Source organism: Pleurodeles waltl, chromosome 6, assembly GCF_031143425.1.
Source record: "Pleurodeles waltl isolate 20211129_DDA chromosome 6, aPleWal1.hap1.20221129, whole genome shotgun sequence".
Lineage (NCBI taxonomy): Eukaryota > Metazoa > Chordata > Amphibia > Caudata > Salamandridae > Pleurodeles > Pleurodeles waltl.
The window spans coordinates 814,724,395-814,736,487 of NC_090445.1; positions in this window are offsets into that span (position 1 = coordinate 814,724,395).

The following is a 12,093-nucleotide window of genomic DNA, read 5'->3' on the forward strand; positions in this document are numbered from 1 at the left end:
AAAGGAAACATTCCCATTGGTACTGTCCAGAAAAATATGCTCTTTGACAAACTAAGTTAATGAATCTAGCAATCTCAAAAATTACCTCACAATTTACACACAACGTAAACATAAAACATTAGGGGATACATTGCATTTTACCCAAAAGGAATGTTGTAGTTCTGTTTGATTTATAATTGAATGTTGTAATTTAGGCTGGGACCCATCTGCCACAGTGCTACCTATGCACAGATACCAATCTGAGTCAGATAACAGACTTCTTTGCTCAGCCTTCGCCTTTGCACACACGTATTTTCATGTGTCACACAGAACCTCCTCAAAGCACATAACCCAGATGTATATAGCTGTTGACCATATCTTAAAATTTGGACACTGGAGGTTGCAATGAAATCCAATTTATACAGAATTGTACAGCAGGTTGAGACTTGCTAAATAGTTTTCACAACACAGTAGAGGTCCATAGACCAGAGGTACAAAATTGAAAGAAACTGGGTGTTTTTTCAGAAAAGACCCCTCTGTGAGATACTCCAAATGGGTAACAAAGATGCTTTCTTTGGGGCCTTGATTCTTCGTGAGTACAAATGTTGGACAGTCAATCTTTACTCTAGGAAATAGTGGGTATTTAAAAGTCAGATACCTCATGGCAAACATATCCAACCTGTGCTTCAGTTCGAAGCAAAAAGTTAATTTGATTCACAGGTAGGTACAATAGTCAAGTTAGAATTATTACATTTAAAATACACAGATGTTGCTAACAATTTCTGGGGGCAAGATCTCACCCCAAATTACTTAAAAGCATGTGAACACTGGGTATATTATTTGTCAATAGAATTTAACCCTATTGCTAAGTGACAGTGTTCTTTTATGTCAGCTTCAGTATTCTGAGAGTTTATGACAGTACCAGTAACCAGATCTTAGGGCCTGATTTAGAGTTTAGGGGAGAGATTACTCTGTCACAACAATGACGGATTCCCCATCAGTTAAAATGTAAATCCCAAAAGATATAATGAGATTTATATTTTGGCAGAAGGGATATCCGCGGCCGTTGGGACGGAGTAACCCCTCCTCCAAACTCTAAATAATACCCTACGTCAATGGGAGAGTAGTACCTGAAAAAACAGCGAATGTAGCCATTTGGATTTTATGGATCTGATTCAGAAACTGCATTTTGTATTATGTAAAGTAATACAACAGTAGTACTGCTCATTTATCACAAAAAAAGTTCACAAACCTATCCTATCCTTTCTATGAAGAGATCCATACACATGTAAGTTTACTACTTAAACATAGATTTTTGTGGAACTTAGGGGAGTGACTGGAAAAAACAGGCATAGTTATTACCAAACGGGAGGGGGTTAGGAAAGAGTAAGGAGGTACTTAAGGAGGAGATTATGGTCAGAACAGACAGGCACTCACAAAAGATAATCCCATTGCTATTTAAAAATTGTACTTCTGAAGTTAGTATAAGCATCATGTTAGATTAAATAAATTATATTAATCAAAACAACTTACAAATATACATTAATGCAAAAAATTGAAAATAGAACACATTTATTATTTTTGTAAAATACTTTAGTTACATGTTCTGCATTTATAAATTATGGTGACATGATTCTTATTAAAGTATAATTGAAGTAATTTAAATGAATTCTATATCACTTTTACTTTTTTAATACAAAATACATGTATGTATATATTTTGTTAAGTAGTATTATTCCTTTTTATTTACTTCAGAAAAATAAATTGCATTTAATTTAATATATTCAATATATGTACATTAAAATTCATGTATTTGTGCTGGAGGAGTTTTTGTTTTTAATTTTGAACTACATTCAAATTAATACATAAAAGTAATCTAACATAAAATATTTTTATTCTTTTTTTGATTTAAAAAATCTTTTCACTTTTTTCTAGACTTTACCATAGAGGGATGTCTACGAGTGAAGATTTCCCTGTGGTAAAGTAGAGGGAAAACTAAAAAAGTGTAGAACATTAAAATGTTACAACACTTTTTGCTTCATTTTGAATTCAATATTTAATTAATTTAAATATAATTAAATTAATTTAGCCCATTAAATATTTAATAAAAACATTCTAGTCTAAATTACAAATAGATATATATGGAATTCATTTATGATAATGTAATTATGTTTTTTTAAAAATTAAAGTTACATTTATTTGTAAATTTAAAAAGGTTATTACAAAATAGTATCAATATATAATGTTGATTTTTAGTTCTGTTTACATTTTTTATCATTAATTTATTTTCATATATATATATATATATATATATATGTATGTATATATATATATATATATATATATATCTATATATATATATATATATATATATGAAAATAAATACATATAAAATATAATGGCAAAATATATTAAATTAACTTAACATTATTTACTACAGGATTCTATTTTAAATCCCTGTCTCATTGTTTTCTGTGGAGGTTATTCCAGTATCAGTGCTTGGCCATGTGTTGTGTTGGACTTACCACACCTGCCTTTTGGCAGTAATACCTTAAACTCATACATTTGCCCCCACCCCCTGTTTCAGAGGATGGAGGCATTTAAATCTATACTTTTGAATACCTTTACACTTGCAAATGGTGAACAGCCAAACGTAGAAAAGCTATGCAAAAGTGTAAGAGTAAACGTATGCACGTAACATACTCACAAGTGTTATCTACCTTTATGAATATCCCTGAATGTGTCCACCCCTTGCTTTATGGGCTATACATTTGCAGACAAAACTGGACAACTCATCAGAATTGAAATCCTGCTTTTTATGTTTCAGTAATACCAGTCCAAATGTGTTGTCCTAAAATTCCACCAACCAACAAGAACAGTAACAGACTCCAAAGTCAATAGGGGAGGTTTAGCTTTTCAGAGGTGATTCTTACAAAATGCTGTATAATATTACTGGGAACTATCAGGCAACTGGGAGACAGTATCCAGTAGGTGACAGTGCAGTTGAGATGAGGCCATGTAAAAATGAAAGTGTTTTTACTGTTTAAAAGGCTGATTTACAAAAGGTTTATTTACTTTGGAGTTCTACTTATTTATTAGTGCAGGTTTACTTGGGACTAATTGACGACACTATGCAAAACAGCTCATTTACATAGGTTACAATTTAGATAAAACAGGCAATTTGAGTCCTGATTGTGAGTATAGTCTCTTACCAGTCATTATCCAATCGAGTTAATTATACAAGGTTACGTTTTGAGACATTTTTTTATCACAGCCGGTGAGGTTCTGCTCATAGAGCTAGATTTGGAGTGTTTCAAAGTTGTGGACTTTGGGCCCTAAAGGGCCAGTCATCTAGCATAATACTCATGTTGAGGGGAATTCCAATCAAAAATCTCAGCGTTAGCACAGTTTAGGAAGACTTAGGGCCTCATTTATGAGGAAATGACTCTACGTGGTGTTGCAAGCCAGCTTGCTGCACCACACTGCACCATTTTAAAAGTGCAGGGGTGCGTTGTATTTACAGAAATATGATGCAGCCCTGTACTTTCCTCAGTGCTGGCGCACAAACCCTGAGGTGACATAGGAATCTGATGCATTCCTATCCTTGTAAATATGAGAGTGCATCAGATTCCATCAGGTCCCATAGGTGTTGTGTTGGGACACCCACAGCAACACCAATGGAACACCACTTTCATGAAGAGTTATGAGTGAAAGAGGGCCATATTTACAAGGTCATGAAAAGCAAAGCAAGGTGGCTTTGTGTGGCCTTGTAAATATGGGCTGGCATGCAGCGCCACCAGAGCAGGAAAAAAAAAGACGCTTTGGTAGCACAGTGTGCCGCTAGGGACTTGTAAATGAGGCCCTACATTTCTCCTTATGCAATTATGAACAAAGCCAAACAATTCTAACGTGGATTTGCAGACGGTCAATATAGCGTGTGAAAGTATACCTTATAGAAGTGGAGGGATAGCACCCTCTTGGTAGTTCCTTAAAATGCCAACATTTAGTGCTTTGAAACATGTCTTCTATAGTCAGCTCCGTCAAATGTTGGTATACCCAATGGACTGGGGCAGTTACAGGGTCAAAAGATGAGACCAGTTCAAACTGGGAGCTAGAAACTAGGGTTAAGGATGCCTCAGGGACAAATTGTGCTATAAGCAAATTACTATACACAACTCCAAAATCATATTGACTGGCCACAACAAAACACAATGCTGACCAAAATAGAAACAATATTTGTGTCTATCTAGGGTTCGATACAGGAGCATACATTTGTTCCACAATACTGGATATTTTGTGGATCCTGCACACTCATCAAATTATCATTATTATGTTTGTAGTTGTTATGCTTAGCCATAAGGTGATGCTTAGACTTGAATCACTGGTTCTGGCCAGTTTGGTTAGAGGAACTAAAAGGCTTCCAGGTGACTTAGACGATTGAGATGGCATGCACAGGGATCACCATGAGCAGTTCATATACTCTTTTGCTACTCAGGGGACAGTAGTACGATTCTCCTGAGGATAAGGCTTATTACAAGACTAAAAGAAGACAGCTAAATGCAAGCGTCTTGAAACTTGAAAACATTATCTCAGCAGTAATGTGCAGCAGTCTCCTAAAGTTCAATTAAGTATAGTGGTTATCTCACTTTGGGGATGCATACTGAAGCCTGAGCCAAGCAAAGTACAAGTGTGAGTCAGAGTTCAAAATCATCTGATAATTACGAGAAAGTGCTTCTTTGGCTTTTGTTCTTTTTCCTGCTCCTGATCATCCCAGACATCTTGTGACATCTATAAACAGTATCCAGCACACAACACAAAACTCATCAAGCAACAGAGATAGTATGCCAGAATAACCACCTGACTCTTGGAGCTACCCTGACTACCTATGTAAGACCGAATCATATTCAAGGTTGTCACAAACAAATCATCACCTTACCTAAAAGATGCAATCAAGGTCTTCAGTGATGAAAACAACACTCACGGTCGGGATGTTAGCCTGCTTCCTCTTGGTGTGCACCAAGAACCTGCAACTCCATTCGGACATGGATCATCCAATCAGGGACACTGTTTTAGGAGGAACAACTCATGCAGAATTATTCACTTGGTTTCTTCCAACAGAGTGCCAATGAAGAGAACTCTCTTATTTTTAAGCATGTCTTAATTGATATGGATTTCTACCTCCATTTCATTGTAGAGTACCCCGCTGCATGTAGTGCAGCTTACACTGGTGAAACCTAGTCAAGTTGCTTTTTGAGCTAGTGTCAGAATATTTAAATGAAGGATGTCCAACTGCTAGACTGCAGGCTGTACAATACAAACTGGAAAAAGGTAGAGGAGGGCAGCTACAATGGAATTTATGTTAATTTTTCTCCAAACTGCCAGACATGTCTCCTGTCTGTAAGAAGGCTCTGGACAAAGTAGCAAGCAGAATGTAATATCCACATTGGACAAAACAGGCCTTTAAGCTACAGTAGCTCCTACACACAGGTTTCAAATGTATACCACTGCCAGTACACAGTGCCAGTGCACAGGACTGTGGTTATGCAGACATGAAACAATTAAAAAACACTCTAGAAAAGGCAGGGACTTCAGTTATGGGGAATTGATCAGACCTTTATCGGGGAGGGCTTGTGAGATCATCCCACCAGAGTTGATGCTAAACAGCTTGCATCCTGAAAAATAATTTGTTGCCACCACCAACACCTCATAGTCTGGTATTAGACGGTACAATAACATTTACTACGGGTAAAGGTACACCTTGGGTTAAGCCCCCTTTAAGTAGAACTATTCTCTGCTGTCATGCCTCTTGTGTAAAAAGATAGCACCTCGAGTGGCTCTAGAGATTTTTGAGTTTACTATGGGAAAAAATAGAGCAGGTCATTAAAAATGGACAGCATTCCATAAAATGCCATTTCTACATGATGAATATTGGTGGCTCACAAACAGTGTTAGTTTCAGGACTCTCAAATAAGTTGAGATAGGTAAAAACTTCTACTCCTACAGCTCAATGATTTGACAGGCTTCACTACTTGTCCTGTAGCTCCCTAACACCGGTGGGCTGCACCCTTTGCAAGGAACAAAAGCCATTATTTTGGCCTATGTATTGATTTGATTATCTGCTTATTATGGAGTGATTTGTTTTATGACCTACAATCAGATTATACTGAATTTTGATTTACATGGGAGCTTTTGAATATAGGTTGCTACCTGCACTTTGGCCTGAGGAAGACCCATTTCTAATGATACTGTGGGTCAAAACATCACCAGTTTAGTTTCTCTTGATCAACATGAACTGTAAACAATGTGCCCCTGAACTTATAAACAGTCAGTGAGGACACAAAAACTAACAAATGTGACCAGTAAATATAGTTTATTCGATGGACCTACTACTGTCTCGCTTACCACTTGCAGGGCGTACTCACTTGGAGCACCTATATGCAGCTTTCATTGTTGGTTTATGCTTTTGTCCACAATATTTATTTGACAACTATTATCTGTGCTCTACATTCATTTCGAGTAAAGGGTTTTTGTCTACACTTACATGGCTCCCCAAACACTTTGGGATTCATTACAACTTTGGCGGTCTTTTTGGAAGACCGCTGCAGTGGCGGCTGCGAAAAGACCGCCATGTTGGCAGTAATCCGACCACCGTATTAGGAGTCACAAACTGAAGTCCACCAGAAAACAGCCAAAAATCTGACAGTGTCAGGACACAGGAGGGTGGGAAAGTGGTAGTTCCACCACCAGCACCACCAAGCTGACAAAAATCCATCCACCAGATTATGAGCCACAATTCAGCACAGCGGTTCTTCCATGGTGGAAATCCATTGGCCGCGCGAACCACCGCGGTCAGAAACCACTACTGTCAGAACACACCACCACATTGGACAGTTTGAATACCCAACACCTGACACACATACACACACCAGACACAGGTAGTCATTGCACTATATAACACACCCCCACGCAACCTACAATTCTTTGCAACAAAAACGACAATCACATACACCGAGAGCAGGCAAAATTGACAGATACCACCTTTACACTATAGGCACACATACACATCTCATACAGTACACCCCACACAACTGCACTACCAACACAATACACACATAACGAGCACACACAAACACCACAAGCATCCATCACTCACAAGGCACCACCCACACCCCATCAATCAACCAACACTGCACACTTACACACACAACACCTCCCACAGCATCAACACAACCACTACCATGTCCCCACAAAAGCACCCAGGATTCACAGACGGTGAGTTGAGGGTCATGGTGGATGAAATTGTCAGGGTAGAGCCGCAACTGTTTGGAGCAAACGTCAATTGCCAGGAAAATGGATTTGTGGCAGAGAATATTTGACCGGGTCAACGCAGTAGGCAACCATCCACGCAGAAGGGAGGACATCATGAAGAGGTGGAATGACCTATGGGGGAAGGTATGTTCCTTGGCATCACAACACCAGATCGCCACGCACAAGACTGGTAGTGGGGCCCCCACCTCTTCCCCCACAGTGTACATCTTGGAAGGAGAAGGACTTGGACATTGTGCGTCTGGAGGGCCTGGTTGGAATACCTGGGGGACTGGACTCTGGAAAGTACCCACAACTTCCATGTTACACAATTGTCATGTCCTACATGTTACCTCACCACCCAAATACCCCCCAATTCACTGTATGTCTCACTACACCTCACACCAATCTACCCAATGCCCCTCTTCTGCATGCCACACCTCCACCCAGCCCAACTACCCACATAGCCCTTGGCAAAGGCACAGATACCATTGGCTAATACTATCACTATGACTCCCACACTGTACTAGCCCATCTACGTGAAAACCTGGAATGTGCACATCACATTGTTGTGTAGCCATTTTAGTTATAGGTCCATGCATGATATTTTAGCATGTTAGGCCTGCCGCTGTGCACTTTAACCTAGTTATATTTTATTCAGCTTCGTTTTATTATTGTTATAATAGCCACTTTTACAGTCTTATTTAATTTATTTCTACCTCACTATTTTTGCCTAGTCCAACACTCTGTTCTCAAACAAGACATTCTTGCTCACTCTGTGCTTTAAGTGGTACAAGTTTTGTCTCTGACATTTATAGAAAATCACACATCCTTAGGTGGGGACATTTTCTCAGAATATTAACTGTTTTAGTATAAAACCACTTCCCTGTCCCTTACACGTTAGAGGGAGATCCCAGCCAGAGAAACACGACTGTATGCTGATTGCTGAACGCTTCGCTACAGCTGCTTATGCAGACTTCAGGCCTTTGCTCAGGTATGGGGAATGATGTCTTCCCTGGGGAACATGAAGGGCAGAGTTAGAGCTTAACATGCTGTGCTCTATTATAGACTAGGTAGGAATTAGTCTATTGACTCTAGTGACAATATGGTAGCGTTATTTATATGCTTTACTCTCCCTGTCACAATTTTAATCGTGTCATGCTGTATCATCCTGGTTATTGCAGCCCATGCTTTGCTGTCTAAGATGCAGTCACTTCACTAAATCTTATTGAAACTTATACTGCCTCTGTATGTCATTGTGTATGTAAGACTAATGTAACTGAGAGAAACGGATGAGACCTGAGTGACCAAGTGTGGAGAAGTTTGGCACAATGGTTAGAGTGGCAGACCCTGATGCAGAGATCTGGTCTGGGACCAGGGTTTAATTCCCACCTTGGTGGGTCTTGGGCTCAATTTCCTTGGACCAGATAATTCTCGCCTCAGTGCCTAATCTAATTAACGGGTCCCACTCTGTAACTCTGGGCAATAGCTTGCTTAATCTCCACAACGGCCCTCACAGCACTTGGATGATTGGCTTCACCCTGGGGCTGTCCAGGAATGAGTGCCTCACAGGGAAAAGCCAGGAGGGGATCCACAGCAGTATGCGTACAGCGCCTTGAGACCCTAACGGGTGAGTAGTGCGCTATACAAGTGCAAAGTTTACAGTTTTACAGTTTTTACCACGGTTTCCCTGATAAGTCAATTATGTCATGTGCTCGGCTGCCCACTCATCCCTGCCCTTTGGTAGAGATGAGGCACTGCTAGTTAGCTGGAGCAAAACCCGGACTGGAGTGACAGGTGTCACCTGTAGTGGGTCAGACTCAGTCTCCCACACTGCAGGCAATTCTGCCGCCTAAAATACAGTAGTCTCATTAAAATAATGAGATCCTACGCGACATGGCTCCCCCAACGTTGGTGAGGCTCTCATTTTCGGGTCCTCCTGAGTATCTCTGTTTCACTATATACAAAGACACCTCAGGACTATATACAGAGAGGTCTGTGGTATTGAGGATTTCCTCCTCAGCTCAGTAGGGCATCCTATCTGATGCTAGAGGTTGTTCAAGCTTGAACCCTAAAAGGAAAATCCCCATTTGGTATGCTTATCTCTGAACAAATTTACCATTTAATGTGGCGAATCCGCAACAGGTAGCAATTGCAGTCAACATGAGACAACCCCTTACTGCGCATTTATTGGCTAATGGCCTAACAGCCCAGGGGGGTCCAGTCATATTTTTTGTTGAAGCAGATGCAGCTTATAGAACAGAACTATGTAATGAAAACATTAAATACAAACCCAGTACGTGTTGCTCCAGCGCAACCACATGCAGTAACACCAGGCATTAACCTTGCAACTGTACATTTGATCATGAGTAAGGTACCCGCCAAACGAGAAGAAATTTCATTTTGGTTAGCTCAGAAAATAAATGCACTGGAAGCAGTATTTCCCCATACTTGACCTCAGGATAAACATAGAATATTAACAATGTGCTAGCCATTTGGGATGGTTGCCACAGTAGATAACTGTAATACATGGGGAATAGTATTTGCTGTGCTCTATACTACTGCACACGGTACACCGACACTTACCAGAAGTGTTGAAACAGATTCAAGATGAATACGGGTCTGCCCCAGCCCTAGACTTGGGGATGCAATTAATGGGCAACTTTGCCACAGTAGCCTCAATTATTTTGAGTAACTTGAAAGGCGAAGTGGTCGCATTATGGCTCCAGGATGTTCCTCAACAGGATCAAGAACCTGAGTTGCCAAAGATTATCGCAGAGACCTACTCTAGTATTGGTCGAGATGGTCTAGGGGCCAGACCAACAAAACTACAACTCCAGGGTAAATCTAATAAATATTTTTCCAAGCAAGCTCCTGAGAGTAATAAGAAACGCTGGGATAAAAACAAAAAACTCCTAAACAAGAAAGGGAAGAATCTCCACTCATGGAGACCCAACGGAATAGATATAATCTCAGAAATAGAGATAATATAAAAACGCCTGACAGATATCAATATACTGATACACACCAATCTTGTTCCTTTCAGGACTCATCGGCAGAAAAGCGGTGAGAGAGGTGGGTGGTAAGAGAGAAGAACAGAGTATGTGAAACCAGGACAGGAATCACAACGCTCAACAGAGGTTTCTGTTAAAAAGGAAGAGAAACCTCTGTAACAAAAACCCCAATTTAAAAAGAAAAAGGTGAAAGTGGTTGCAGTTTGACATGCCACACACGAAGAGGGTCCTCTTGAAGAACAGGAAGCGGGCACTGGTGTTGCTAGACAGCGCGGCAAAGGTCACAATAGTTCGCCGGAATCTTCTAGAGCATCTGGAGGTGAAAGCAACTGATGACTTTCTACAAGTAGAAACTGCGGACATGCGTGTCTCCACGTCTGATAGGGTGTACAAAGTAAGGCTACAGTTAGAAGGAGACATTGGGAGAAATTGAACGCACAATAGATGGAATCTTTTGGGATCACGTGGTAAACATATACAATATCTTGTTGGCCGAACAAGATTGGCCACTTGATTTTGTCTGTACCTCCCCATATGGGGAAGATGTTATGAAATCTCCTTTCTCGCCCCTTGTTCCCAAGGAAATGGTAGAAACCTGCGCCATCGATTGGGCATTGGTGCAGGCACCCGTGTTATATCGCAACCACACAGGATGGGACAAAGAATCCCCCTACCATATAATTCCTATTAAAAGTCAACCACAACCTCAACCTCTACATCCAATAGAACATGATGCTAAAGCACTTGTGAGGGAAATCCTCACACAACTAGAGTACCAGGGAGTAATTGAACCCTGGGTCTTCCCAATGAATAATCCTTTATTCCCAGTTGCTAAACCGGACCATTCATACAGAATAGTCTTAGACTACAGACACTAAAACAGTTATAAACGCTCATATGCTATGTAAAACTCACATAGCACAGCACTGATGAACAACATAGTGCACAAAAAATGCAAAACAACACTGAACATTTCCAATGGTTTCTTCTGCCAGAATATAGCGACTGAGAGTAGAGACTTAACAAGTTTCTGCACAGTAGGCTCCCAGTAAAAATTCTGTTGTTTACCTCAGGGGTACAAGAACAGTCCAGGACTGTTCGCAGCACGTATGACTGCAGTTTTGCATGACATTGACCCTAAAGCGTAATCCTGTGTAGATGATATCTATCTCACGGAAGATGAATTGCTACAACATTTAAGGCGGGTAGCCCGCATTGTTGTGGGATTTGCTGAATTTGGCTACAAAGTCAACTTAAAAAAAACAAAAATAGCCTTCCTCAGCATCCTGTTTCTGGGATATGAGGTATTGAGTGAAGGAAAGAGCCTGGCACCACAATTCTTAGAAAAATTTGCACAAATAACAACCTCCAAATACCATTAAAAAACTCCAATCTCTATTGGGTTTCCTAAATTTGGGAAGAACGTACATTATAGACTATGCAACACACATGAAACCTTTCTATGACTTAATACATCCTGACTTTTCAAGTAAATTTTGGACAGTTGAACACACACGCATTCTCAGAGACCTGCAGACAGATATGCTTGCAGCACAACATCTACACACAAGGGACAACAAAACACACTTGGTCATCAGAGTAATTGCTGATGCCATTGGTTTCACCTATGTAATGTTTAATGAGGGTGAGACCGTCCCAATAGCATACAAATCACATTTGTAATCAGCAGTAGAACAACACTTTGCTCCCACTGAGAAAATACTCACTGCTGTCCAGATGGCTGTCATTAAAGAAAGACCTCTAGCCCAGGCCAAATGCATTTTTGTCATCTCTT